We start from the raw sequence: 14364 nt of genomic DNA, 5'->3' as shown, positions 1-14364 counted from the left end.
GTGAGTATATTATTCGTGTAGAGACTTTGATTTAGATTGACCTTGTACTTGCATAATCATGAATAGGCTAGCATGATAGTGTCATTTCTTTTGGTGTAAATTATTTTGGGTTTTGACCGAGCAAGCATGGTTTGAACTTTGTCTTTGATCAAGTGAATGTCCGGTTTCGACTTTTTGTGTTGATTGGATTTGGTTTTTGTATTATGTCTACCCTATGAAACTAACTTGGTTAAAGGTAAAAGTAATGTTAAATGTAGTTATTGTGTATAATCGCGTATATATGTTACTTCAGTTATTTTGTTATAGGAATAAGGAACTAAAATGCCTCGAGTGAGGAACTAGCTTTAGCGTTAGGAACGTAGATGTAAAGCAACAAAGGAGGGAGACCTAGCAGTTAATGAAAGGTAAGGTCCTTGTGTGGTTTTCTTTCGTTTCATATGTGACAATTGTATGCGGATGTTGGAATATTCACGAGTTTTGTTTTGGAAGATAGGTATGTGAGTAGTGTGAAAGTATGATGTATATATATATTCAAGTGTGGTATCTCGATTGGAACTAATAGAGGTGTATAACACTGATATAAGTGGAAGTGATGTATATATTGTTTTCATTTTAATTTTGGTATATAATTTATGGTGTCTTTTTTATTCGAGGATTGGTTATTTGACTTAACTGGCATTGGTCGAGATGGTTAAGTAGATGGTTCTATGAATCAATATATATTTGAGTAGTTGGGTTTACAACCGAGGTCCGAGGTTTTAATATATGTTATGGAAGTATATTATTTGATTTTCAGGTTATGACAGGATTTTATATCTATGAAATGTTGAAAATACAAAGGAGACTCACTTGAAATTTTTATGTCTTTCGTCAAGGTGTCTGACAAGGTTCTAGGGTTTTGGGGCGTTACATAAACTTTCATGTCTATACTATGCTTCTATTGCTACTAGTCTGCTATCATACTCTCTTTTCTGAATTCCGTAGTTTAAGTATAAGGAGCTACTAATTAAGAATAGGATATAAGTATATATCTATACATATTTGTTTTCTATTGCCTGACTATCTTTTATTTATTTTTATTGGTGTATATGATGAAAGGGACTTTTCTGATGATACCATCCCAAAGTCATCCCCTGATGCTTGCAACTACTGAAGGTGGGATATCTGTACAAATGACGTTTGAGAGCTTGAGTTTAAAACAAGTCCCATTTATTGGAAAACAATGTGTATTTCATTCGTGGCAAGTCTTATTTATGAAAAAGGTTTTGGTGATGTTATTTTAATAAAAGATTATGTGATTGGATGTACTTGTGAGATTTCTTGTTTATGTTATGGACGACAGAATACCCAATAAGTGGGGGCATCTTTATCTGAGGTGTTCAAGAGTCTCCCAAAAATGGTGGTTTTGGGGAAAATTATTTTTTACATATGGAATAGTTTTGTAACGGTATAAAACCGTAGAATCTAATCTTTGCAATGAGTAACACTTACGGCAAACAAAAACCGTTACTAAAAAGAAAATTAACCGTTACAAATTTTATAAATCAAGAATAACAAAAAAGCGTTACTAACTTTATAAAACCGTTACAAAAAAGTAACACAATTGAGCAAAGAAAACCGTTAGCAAATATTTTTAGTTATGGAAAAAACCGTTACAATAAATAATTATGTAACGGTTCTGAACCGTTACGAATATTAATAACGAATTAGCAACGCCCAAAATGTGGATTTAAAAAACCGTTACAAATATTTTTAGTAACGGTTTTTGACCGTTAGGTATGTCCTATTTTGGTATAGTGAGTTTAACTGTAAATTAAAGTTTGGTCCTAAAGGTAAATGTGTCAATATATAAAATATGGATAGATAACTGTCAATTTTGGCCTAAATGCAAATAAACGGTCAATTGGTGACCAACTGCAAATTATCCCATTAAAAAGTAGCCCAAAATCTAAATAGCCCTTTAGATTAAGTGTTTGTTACTGCCGGACCCCATATTATGTTGGGCAGACCCAAAAAAAAACAATTATTACAAATGTGTCATTGGCCCCAAAAGTTGTTTTATGTTGGGCACCTCCCAAACCAAAGTGAATTTGACTTGTTGCAATCTTTTCAGCCCTTCTCTTCGATTCTCTTATATTCTCCTCTCTTCCACCATCAAAAACCTTAAACCCTTAAACCATAAAGAAAATTAACACTAACACTAAACACTAATGGAAGAGCCCAACCCCATTTTAGAACATGAAGATGAAGAAGAAAATGTAATGCATCATGACCCCATTCAAGAAGAAAATGTAGAACAAGTTCCAAGTGACCTCATTCAAGAAGAAAATGTAGAACAAGTTCCAAGTGACCCCATTCAAGAAGAAAATGTAAAACAAGTTCAAAGTGAAGAAAATAGAGGAATAGATGATGATGCATTTAATAAAAATAAGGTAATTCTAAATTAAACGTAATTATGCATGTAGTAATTATTCATGTAGTAATTATTCATGTGTACAATGATGGATAGAGAAAATTCGAAAGCTTAAATGACCCGGCTAGGTCGTTTGTATTGCACACCAAACGGTCTGGCCACACCGTTTGGACTGAGTCCCAAACGATGTGGCCATGTCGTTTGTGATTTGGACTTTGAAAAAAAAAACTTACTAGTGTGGCCACACCGTTTGGACTAAAGTCCCAAACGACATGGCCACACCGTTTGGGACTCAGTCCAAACGCTGTGGCCATGTCGTTTGGGATTTGAACTTTGAAAAATATGAAGTTCTGTAGAACACTGTAGTGAAATCGAGGACTGAGGATATCTTCAACCGTAGAATTGTTGTTTTGGAAAAACAGTATAGGGTTGAGTACTCCAATTTTGTTAGTTATATGCGAGAGACTTGGTTACCTTACAAGGATCAATTCGTATGTTGTTAGACAGATCAAAACATTCGCTTTGGGAGTACAACGACCAATAGAGTCGAAGGGTCTCATGCTCAAGTGAAACGTGTTCTAGGAAACACAAACAAACATGATTTTCTAAGTATGTTTTACTTGATCCACCGATTTTAGAGATCCAGCTATCTAAGATTAGAGGTACGTTTGAGAAGAGTCTGATTGTAACCCAGCACCACCACCGGATTCCTTTATTTCGTGAACTCAGAAACCTGGTCTCAAGAAAATATGAAGTTCTTGTTTTATGAAGAACTAGATACCCGTGTAAGTCGTGCTGCTAAGAACTCTGAGTTCATTTGTGGGTGTTATTTGTGCACCAGTCATGGATTGCCATGTGCTCACGAAATCATTGAACTTCAAAACCAAGAACGTTCCATATCTTTGAGTGCTATCGATCCCTTTTGGAAAACTCTATCTGTTTTTCCAAGTGTGTCGGTGGGTGTTGGTCCCGATTGTAGACCTTCGATGGATATGTTTATGAAAAGGTATGAAATGGCTTCTGAAGAAGAGCAAAGGGTTATGGTTAGGAAACTTATGGAGATTACTGTGCCAGAAAGTACATGGCTAGAACCACCTCATGAGGAGGTGAAAACCAAAGGTCAGCCTAAGGGTAGCTGCAAGAGAAAGCTTCTAACTGAGGATGAGAACTCTTCAAAGCAAGATTCATCTGGTTTTGAACATTCCCAATGTGAGCATGAAAAGTGGGTCTCCTCATGACAATCGGAATAATGCCAAATTCCAAGCCTTCTCATAAAACACCCACACCATCGAAATATGCTACTCCAAACCCACCTGCAGAGAAGTCTTCTCCGAAACCACCTTTGCCACAAAAAAAAACCACACCACGAAATAACTCTTCTTAAAAATCACCTTTACCACCTAAAACAACCACACCACGGAATAACTCTTCTAAAAAATCACCTTTACCACCTAAAACAACCACACCACGGAATAACTCTTCTCAAAAATCACCTCAAAAGTTAGACATTGGCATCCTGAGGGGGCCGAAACATTACAGTTTGGATATTCCAAAAGAACTGCACAAATATATTGTTAAAGTGGATGACCCTGTGGGTGATGGCAATTGCAGGTATAGAGCAATGTGCATTGCACTGGAAAGAAGTCAGGAAGAGTGGTCGTGGATGAGAAATGAGTTGTTACAAGAACTTAATGACAACCTCCCCCTATACTGTACATTATACACTCACAGTGAGATTAGTTTTGTGAAACCTACAATTTCTCATACATGTGGTTGGGCACCCTATAATAAGTGGATGACCATGCCTTTTGTTGGATATCTATTTGCTTCGAGATTTAATGTCGTCCTCATACATTTAGGAAATACGTACTGCCATCTTATCTTGCCACTGAGAACCCAAGCAAATCCTGAGAGAGTAAAGAAAGTGTTGGGTACCGCTTACGTACATGGATGTCATTTTGTCCATGTTGAACTTGTTGATGATTGTCCGATTCCAAAACCGATGCGAAGATGGCGTAGAGCTCGACACTTAATTGCAGATAGTTGGGATACTACATTACAAGCAAGACAAGCGCAATTTACGACATTGAACATTCCCAATTTAGTATTGGAAGACGAGCACACTAATGATGGGTCCGAAATACCAATAATAGATGTTGACTAGGAATAAGTCTATATAATTAATGTTCATGTGGTTGGAATTGTAATTTGGTTTTTGATACAATTTTCTTAAATTTGATGGTATTCTTTGGTCGAATTTGATGTATGCACTACACCATAAGGGTCATTTACTAACAGCCCCCTTTTTCTATTTGTAAATGATATAATTGTTACCTACTTCCTAACGGACATAAGCGTTACCTATTGACTTATTCGTTACTATATCTTTATTTGTTTTTGAGATTATTTATTATTGATTTTACTAATATTATGTAACAATTATTTCCGTTAGAAAACCGTGATGGAAAATAAAATAAATTAAGAAGAAAATAAATAAAAGGCGAAGGCAGGGTCAAGAATTAAAGTTCTGCCCGATCAAATTCCTCAAGCTCGACTTTCTCTCGGTTCTTCAAAGTTTGGGTTCCAGATCTATCACTTGAAGATGTAGACGACATCTTTTTCGAAAACCATAGGCACGCTCCTCTCCCTCTTCCTTAACTCTCTTCGTAACTTGAGAAATCTGTTACTTTGTTGTTTCGCAATTTCGGGATTGTATGGTTTGATTGAGGAATTTAATGGAATGTAGGATTGAAGGGCTTTTGTTATTAAATTTAGGGGTTTTCTCTTGCCGAAGATGCGTTATTATTTTTTTTTTTTTGTGATATGAGTTTTTGTTCAGAATTTTAGTTTACAAGTTGTTTGAAAAGATCAAAACTTTGTTACAACATGGTGTTGTCTAACTATATACTCCAGTTTCTATATAATCATGGTGATGTTTAACATATCACAGTAATCATTGTGAGAATTATCCAAAAAGATATTATATAAAAATTAAATATTGTGATAATATTGTTTGGTTGGTTTTTGGCCTTTCCTACTTTGTAAATAAGATTGAAGTGAATGTATTAGTGGATTCATGTTGTTTGTAATCTGAAGAAGTCTTATTTTATTTTGAGAAGTGGGGATTACATTTGAAGTTCATTTTCACACTGATACATTTGAGGCTAGTTGGGTTTGCTTCCCTTGATGCAGGTGATAAGGAGCTTTGCTCTGGTTTGTTAAATGAGATGTATTGGTCTACTGGGTTTGGTTTCACAAGTAGTTCATGTTGGTGGTTGCCATTTTCAGCCCACAATTCCTTGAGTGGTATGTCTCTTCTTCACTTTTAAAGTCCTTACGCTTGCTTTCTCACAATTCAAAGTATATAACTAAATTATTAAAAACCAAAAGCTTGCTACTTTTCTGGTTCCTTTCTTGAAACATGAGTTTTAATAGTTATTTCTACTCATATGTAGGCTCCACAGAGATAACAAAAGGGGGTTTTGGTGGTTCTCATTATTTTCAATTATCCAAATTGAGATATTAATATATTATAGACCTATCTAGCTGTAGTTAAAATTTTTGCATTAATTTTTTGTTTTCTATATCTTTATGTTCAATTTCTTTTGGTGTCATTTCCATCTCTTCTACTTTTTGTTATTCACATTCTCGTTCTCTTTGAAATCTTATTAGTTTATATATCATGTTTCAAAATATTCATGGGATTGTTTTTGCCAAGGAATTTTTGTTACTTAGACATAATAAGATAACAAATAACAAAAATTGTCGACTCGAAAGTGATTTGTATGGCTGAATCTTTTGCAATGTCATCCTAATGTCTATAGGGTTCTACTGGCATCCTTTATTTTGTGCTAAACAACCCTCGGGTGCAGTCGGGCAGGCATTGACCTTTCCATGTCGAACTCTAGGTGAGACATATTTAGTAGTCAGCTAGGGTGCTTTGATCATTCCTTCGATCGTGTCTGACATCCGGAGGAATTTGTCTTTGTTCATATAAAATGAACTTAGAAGTAATAGAATCTCTTTTAGGACTGCCATTAATTGACTAGAAGGTAATAGAAGACGAAGACGCAACAATCTTTATCTGCTTCTTTACGTCTGCTCTAGTTCCTAGGTAAGAATACCACTAGCTTATTCTATTATGAATTGTCGTGCCTTTCAGTTCAATAAATTTAAAAATAAGGTTGAGTTTCTTTGCTCCATTCCGAGCTACTATATCTCTGACCGGGCAAAGCGGGGGCTGTTAGTGCAAGGCAGTTTTTGTTTTGTTTGTGTAAGTGGTTTTATCACTTCATTTTTACTTGGTACAGTTTATCAGATGACAACGAGAGAAAGGCAGTTGCAGATATGCACCATAAAAAAGCTAAGATGGCTAGGCAGTAAGCTAGCTAGATTCCCTTATTGCTTATTGGTTATTGGTTAGTGAAAACCACCCCTACCAATGACCAATCTATCAGCTAAAACACTACACCAAAACTACTGGAATTTATTTATATGTTCATCAAGTTGTTACTATAATTGATTAGGGGTGATAATTAACATGCTCTTCTCCCTTGGACATTCTTTGTACTATATATTAATAAATAACTAGCCATGTTCAAAAAATACATATTCAGGTCTAGTCTACCCTTTAAATCTTGAACCCCGGCATACATGACGAAGGCAGGCTTTGGTGGAGACTACAAAAGGCTTGCATGATTGAAATTGCTTTGAGGATGCGGTACGGAAATGCAAGTATGAAGTTTGGTGTTTTTCTTTCTTCGTAAGTGATTTTTTAATTAATGGTTAAACAATTGATTGACATGACACTTCAAGCCCATGTGTGCACTCATGGGTGGATGAACTTTTAATAACTGTCTTCCACCAAGTATTGTGTTGGGATTTTTTAAGTATTTATAGAAGTGAAAGGAAGTATGAATGTCAAGTTTTAATTGAAGTAAAATTAAACATATAAATGCAAATTACTTTGTGCAACACGTAATTAAAGTTCAATCTGAATGATTTGCTGATTGTTATGTTTCTGTTTCTGTACTGATTTTGGTATCTACGATAATTACATTAAAGTTCAATCTGAATGATTTGCTGATTGTTATGTTTCTGTTTCTGTACTGATTTTGGTATCTGCAATAATTACAAGAAAGATTAATTTCACAGAAAGACAGGTAAGACATGTCAAGGTAAGCTTACTTTTTAGGTTTTTAACTAATAGCTCCTAGTTGTTTCCTTGTGTCTGTTGGTTAATATATCGTTTCTTGATTTAAATTAGCATGCTCTTCGTTGAAGCTTGTTAGTACCATTCTGAAATTGGAACTTTGCATGACAATTTTGTGTGAGTATATTCTTTTGTTCTTCTCAGTTACTCATCTAAATTGTTTTAGTTTAATTATACCATTGATCTTTCCTCAAAATAATTATCTACTACTGCATTTACTTGAATTGAAACTTTGAAAACACTGTCTATACTATTGTTAACATAGGCCCGCAGTTGAAACATTCCAAGATAACAAAATTTGGGCACATGAATTCGGGTGGACGGAACAGAACAGTTGGAGAGTATGTTTACATTCCAATTTTTTTGCATTTTTTGTTTCTAAGTTCATAATTGAAATTTCATTATCCTAATTTTTATTTATACTTTGTACTTAAAGGACAAATAGATGACGTATGGAGAAGCAAGTACTGCCCGATCAGCAATAGGATATAGTCTTATGTATCATGGGATACAAAAGGTGAATTTGTGTTGGAACATGGTTTTTTCTCTTGTACTTTGTTTTGATATTGGGCTTACTCTTCCTGATCCGATCCTATGCATGTTTCATGCAAATAGACTTAGTAAAGAACCATTAGAACTTAGTTGTTTTCGTTCTATGGGATTTGCGCTTGCGTTTTGCCTAATGTCATTGTGTTGCCATGAGTTGGAAATATATTGGGGTTGCTTAGGTTTGTATCCCGACTTTGAATTATGTGGTTGTGTTGTCATGGCTTGGACCTTTAGAGTACATGGCATGTTTAGTAGAAAATTAAATAACTCTCCAGTTTACAATTATTTTTATTCGTTACATGTCATGATTTACCATGTTATACATAATCAAGCCCTCTTTTGTATGTAGGATTGTGGTGCAAATGGCAACAACCAAATTGGATAATGAAGAGATATTTGGAGCAATTAGTAAAATCCCTGGTAAATTTTTTTTCCCATCTAGCTATTTAATTTCAACTTCGTTACCTTTATGTTAAAAAGAATGTCATTTTCATTTGATGCATGCTAGGTTCATAAAATAGGAATCGGTTGTTCCTATCATATTCCTCATATGTTGGGTATGTTGTTGTATTAAGTGGCTAAGGATTATACTTACTATTGAATTGTGTCATCTGGATGTTAATGTTTTACTTAATTACTAAATATTTACTAAATATGTGTGAGCCAACAAACAGGTCAAGCTATCTCGTAGTCCAGAATGTTTACAAGTATTTGTTGCACTTTGGCTTTGTGCTCTAGCATTCCATTTTCCAAATTTGCTACTTTCATTCTAGGAAGACAATATTGTTGTCATAAGTTGATCTTCCCTTATGTTGTGCCATCTTCTTGTCTCCTCTGTGGTAGATATTTGATTCTTGCAAATATGCTAGTGGAATCACAAGAGAATCCGTATGATTTTGTGTGGAGTGATGAAAGACCAACATTTGTTACAAAATTGGAAAATCTGGATCAGTTATACTTTAGATTTCCCTAAAGTGTAGTAAGATCCCCTTTTGTTCCTCATGGTGGAAACTTTATTGTGTAACTTTATATTTATATTAATATATTCACATTTGAATCACAAGAGAATCCATTTGACAGGCACTAGTTCCGTAGTTCCATTGTGTGGCTTAGTTTCTAGGTTCAAGGACACTGGTTCCCTTATGTTTCATTGCCCTTTTCTGTATTGTTGAGACCAATGTGACATTTTTAGTGTTTGTCTTCTCCTGTCATGTAACTTTAGATGGATACGATTATGTTAAGTTATTTTTAATTATGTTTGGTTTGTAAATTGGGATTTGGATTGTGTCTTTATTCCTTTAGTATTGAATTTAGATGTTTTTTTTTTCATGTTATTCACTTGTTACTTGGTTTTATTCCTTTAATTGCATATGTCTTAATCGATTACTTGTATGTTGCATGTACTCATGAAGAGGTTGCTCGTGCTTATGGATTGCACCAATTGAATACAGACGGATTAATGTTCTGACCAACATTGGCTTGAGCAGCACATAAATGAGCTAGACAAGGCCAGGGGCAGTTCATCAAGTGAACCCCTGAAACTGATTGAGGAACACTTGAGAGAGCAATAACAGACGAGCAGTGATGACCAATACAATGGGATCTTTTATGACAATATATTAGACATCCCAAGATTAAGTTAACTGAAGTCATTTCTATATAAGTTTGATTTGTAAATTGGGATTTGGATTGGTACGTCTATGTTTTTATAATAATGTTTAATTGATTAATGTTTTTGTTTCTTGTTATTATATGTTAGTTAAGTTTGTGGGATGTGTTATCTCTATAAGATGGAGTATTCATATGTGCTAGAGCTAGATGTGCAGGGTGGAAAAATTTTGACCGGGGAAAAAAAATTAATTTTATTTTACTAACAAAAGTTTAGTAACAGATATTTCCGTAACAAAAATCGTTATTAATAGCAAGTGACACATATTACTAACGGATATATCCGTGACATACGAAAATTGTTTTCCCGCTAAAAAGTAACTGAAGCGGCGCCAAAGTTGACTATCCGTTACAAAGAATTATAGTAACGGATATAACCGTTACTAAAATTAATATAAGTAACAGTTGTATCCGTTACTAAATTTGGCCTAAGTGACAGTGTCGCTCCAGAACTAACGGATATAACCGTTAGTAAAAATATAAGTAACAGATATAGTTGTTGGTAAACGCCTTTTTTGGTGTAGTGATGGATGTGTGTTTGTTTGATTTGAATGATTTGTATTATTGGAATTTGAACTTGGAAAAAACATAAAGTTTTGTTTTTTGGCCTCTTGACCGATGTGGCCAAGTCGTTTGGGACTTAGTCCAAACGGTGTGGCCACACCGGTCAAGAGGCCAAAAAATAGAACTCTATGTTTTTCCAAGTTCAAATCCCAAACGATTTGGCCACACCGGTCAAGAGGCAAAAAAATAGAACTAAGTTTTTTCCAAGTTCAAGTCTCAAACGACATGGCCACACCAGTCAAGAGGCAAAAAAACATAACTAAGTTTTTTCCAAGTTCAAGTCCCAAACGACATGGCCACACCGTTTGGGACTAAGTCTAAACGGTGTGGCCACACCGTTTGGATTAAGTTCCAAATGACATGGCCACACCGTTTGGACTGACATGGCCACACCGTTTGGATTAAGTCCAAACGGTGTGGCCATGTCGTTTGGGATTTGAACTTTGAAAAATCACAAACTTCTGTTTTTTTGCCTCTTGACCGGTGTGGCAATGTCGTTTGGGACTGAAATTTGCCGAACCTTGATTTCTTTTTTTTCTTAACTTCCATATTCAACTTCCAACAATTCTAACACTTCCAAATTCCATATTCCAACAATTCTAACACTTCCAAATTCAAAACCAAACACATAAAATGGAATCGCATAACATCAAAACCAAATTCACATAACATCAAATAATATTTTGAAATAACATACGACAAAAACAAGTATTTGGGAACAGATATCACAACGTCATTCTTTACAACAAAAACAATCTAAACTATAACTCCAGAGTTGAGATCAATGCTCAAGCTGCTTCTTCACCTATGCTCCTTCACGATATCGTCCGCTAATGAACTTGCACCGGGTCAAATTGTATGCCTCCATGAACTCGTTTCCATGCATCGTCTAGAATCGCAGTCCCACCCAATTGCAGGCCTTGATTGAGCAAGCGAGAAACTTTATCGACCATGGGGTGTTGTAAAATACCAAAACGAAAAACTACATTAGTATATACATTTATAAAATACCAAAACAAAAAAAAAAACAAAAACTAACATTGTAAGGTATTAACTCATCAGATTATGATATGAAAGACTCTGTAGGGAGTAGTGATTTGAATGATCACGGTTTATCATTCGAATATGACTATTGTTTTCGTACCAACTCATGTATCTACTAACACACTCCCATGGACAAGACGGAATGGGTCCTCGATGTTCAAGTTGTATCAAGTGATTCTGTCATTTACTCCAGTAGGAAGCCACAATATTAAATTTCATATCGTACCTGCGTCTAGAAGTAGTTCACGTCGAGGTCTTTGGTCTTGGGGGATCTGAGGGTACAAACTGCATATGACCCAACTGACGCACAACCCTCGAAACATTGTACTGCTCGACATTATCAATAAAGCATATAAATCCCTCAAAAAATGCTATTTCATCCACCGGCCGTGTAGCTCGAACTCCAGCATAAGGATACCATTCAACCTGTCAAATAGCATATGATTGAGGAAATTAATCATTAACCACATACTAATAATATCAATTAATAAATAAAACTATTTATATACAAAAATGCTTACATCGGTACAAGTAATATTATCAATCTTCGCTCGGGTATGCTTCAATGCAGTTGTTGTGTTAGCATAAAAAGACTGAGTAACTGAGTACCTATGAGCATCGCGACATGCTCAACTGATAGTTATCGTTTGGGAATGACTTGAACACCGGGAAGTACTCATAAATCCATGCCTAGATTAATATAGACACCCAATTAATATTGTAATAGATAGATAAAATTGACATTGAAAAGAAAAACAAAAAAACTAATACATGTAGGAGAGTGAAATAGCCTGAAACACCCTTCACCTTGGCACTTGTGGCAGTCCCAAGAACCCTTGTACAAGTAAGCCCGGTAAAAGGTTGCACCCGTGTAGTCTCTGATCTCGGCAAATTTCATAAGCAGTCTTAGATAACAAACGGGAACTGCAGTTCCAGACGTGTCGGTGAAGGTAGTACATCCAAAGAAAAATAACATATAAGCTCTCACAGCAAGCTGCAACTCTTTTTGGGTTGACGCCTTCTTCACAACAACCCCATTTTCATCCCTGTAAATCTTCATCCGTTACCTTCCTAGCAAATTGCTTCATCAAGAAATCCATCCTAACTTTGGAAGTGAACTTATTGGATTTCATCTCCGCATCTATCTTGTCCATGGGTATGCCAAGACCTTTGTGGTGGAGTATTTTTTCCGTTCGTGGTCAAATCGGTGTCCCCGATCCACTACTTTTTGCCTCTGATCGAAACTCTTAAGAGTTGGGAAACATCGTCCAACGTGATTGTCATCTCTCCCCACGGCATATGAAACGTGTTGGTCTCTGGATGCCACCTCTCCACAAACGCAGAGACCAACACAGGATCCTAATGCCTGTATACACCTAAGACCAGAGCACATAAGCCGGTCTTTTGAAGCTCCACATGAAAATTATAACAGTCTGAACACTCTCCGACAATATCCCATTGTACCAACTTGTTTAGGTGTCCATGGCACTTCAACACCCCTCGCTCCGCCTAAAACAACAAAAACTCAGTATTAATGTATGCACAAGGTTTCATAATACAAAATTTAAATATTAATAGACAATATATAATAATATTACCTGCCCCTCCCAAACATTGCGAGCCATGTGCACCGCATAGTCATACAACATATGTGACACACGAGGGCCACCTCCATAAATGCCTCTCTGGAACTCCAAGTCATTGTTGGACTTTCTCACAATATTCACTGGAGGTTCAGGTACAGGGACTTCCTCGTCATCCTCCTCCTCCTCCTCCTCATCCTCCTCGTCATTCTCCTATTCTACATCATTAACACCCTCTTCGTCATCTTCTTCACTATCATCTTCTTCACCATTACCTACAGCTACACTCTTCCACGATCTATATTTACATCATCTACATCTACATCTTCATCTAAATCTACATCTACATCTACATCTACATCTACATCATTCGGGCTGAATCTTTCTTCTCTTTTGATTCCCTAACTCTACACCACTTACTACATTCTTTGGGATCATCCACTTTCCGATCCCTCTACCTGATTTGATGTCGAGGTGGTTGTTGCCCTTTCTCTCTTTTTTTCAGGCTCCTCGCGACCCGAACTACTACTCCCCCCACCTAACAACTTCTTAGCACCCATGAAAACAATTTTTGCTATATTCTTCACATTCACATTCTTTGTTCGAGGCATTATTACAAAATACCCAAATAAATGAATAATAAGTAAATTGGAAAAATAAATAAATAAATAAAAGTATTTTGATATGATAACTACTTGACCAAAATGAGCAAGCTGTGGTTATAGAGATTGTAAGTAAACTTCCCGTACTTGAGGGAATGAGCAAACTCAGGGGAAAATCAAAACAGTACTCATGATAAATTCACATCTCATGCCTCCTCACTTAATATTGATAAGGAAAACTCATAAACAAATAGCTAGATCCTAATCATATCAAGCCCACTCAATGTAGCCTGTATGGCCGTGGCCGTAGGAACTTATTCTAGTTGCTATCCTGAGATCTTTTTGTTTTGTCAGTCAAGGTAAATAGAAAAAAAGGTTAACGAGTAAGCTTTGCCTTCCAGGGGTGGGGGTGGGGGTGGGGGTGGGGGTGGGGGCGTGGGCTAGGGTAGTTTGCATATATCACAACCTTGTGTGCCTGATTCTCAAGGAAGTAACTACTATTGCCTCCTAACATATGGACCCTCAAGTAGATTTTGCTATATATCCGCTTAAGTCAGATGTGGAAATATATTCCCAACTCCAAACATTTCATCCTAATACCAAGGTAAAAGGTCCATCCGGAGGTTGATCTTCTCAATTAAATTGGTCCTATAATAAGCTAAAGAATAATATCACACCGGGTAAAGCATGGTGATTTCGCTGTGGCTTGCTATTGAGTTATGTGTACAG

General features: G+C 36.0%; 1 long non-coding RNA gene across 3 annotated transcripts; it reads left to right on the top strand.

The window, feature by feature from the left end:
- Positions 1-5603: 5603 nt before the first annotated feature.
- LOC147483885 (uncharacterized) lies at positions 5604-9922 on the top strand. Of its 3 annotated transcripts, none has more exons than XR_015204684.1 (7): positions 5604-5719; positions 7030-7575; positions 7680-7742; positions 7891-7966; positions 8062-8142; positions 8524-8594; positions 9587-9922. It is a non-coding gene; the product is annotated as an uncharacterized LOC147483885 (long non-coding RNA). The 3 variants fall into 3 exon arrangements; XR_015204683.1 differs by having other exon boundaries at positions 7030-7590; XR_015204682.1 differs by having other exon boundaries at positions 7030-7742.
- Positions 9923-14364: the final 4442 nt, after the last annotated feature.

Source organism: Coptis chinensis, chromosome 8, assembly GCF_015680905.1.
Source record: "Coptis chinensis isolate HL-2020 chromosome 8, ASM1568090v1, whole genome shotgun sequence".
NCBI classification, from domain to species: Eukaryota; Viridiplantae; Streptophyta; class Magnoliopsida; order Ranunculales; family Ranunculaceae; genus Coptis; species Coptis chinensis.
This window is presented reverse-complemented; position numbering and strand designations above follow the sequence as displayed.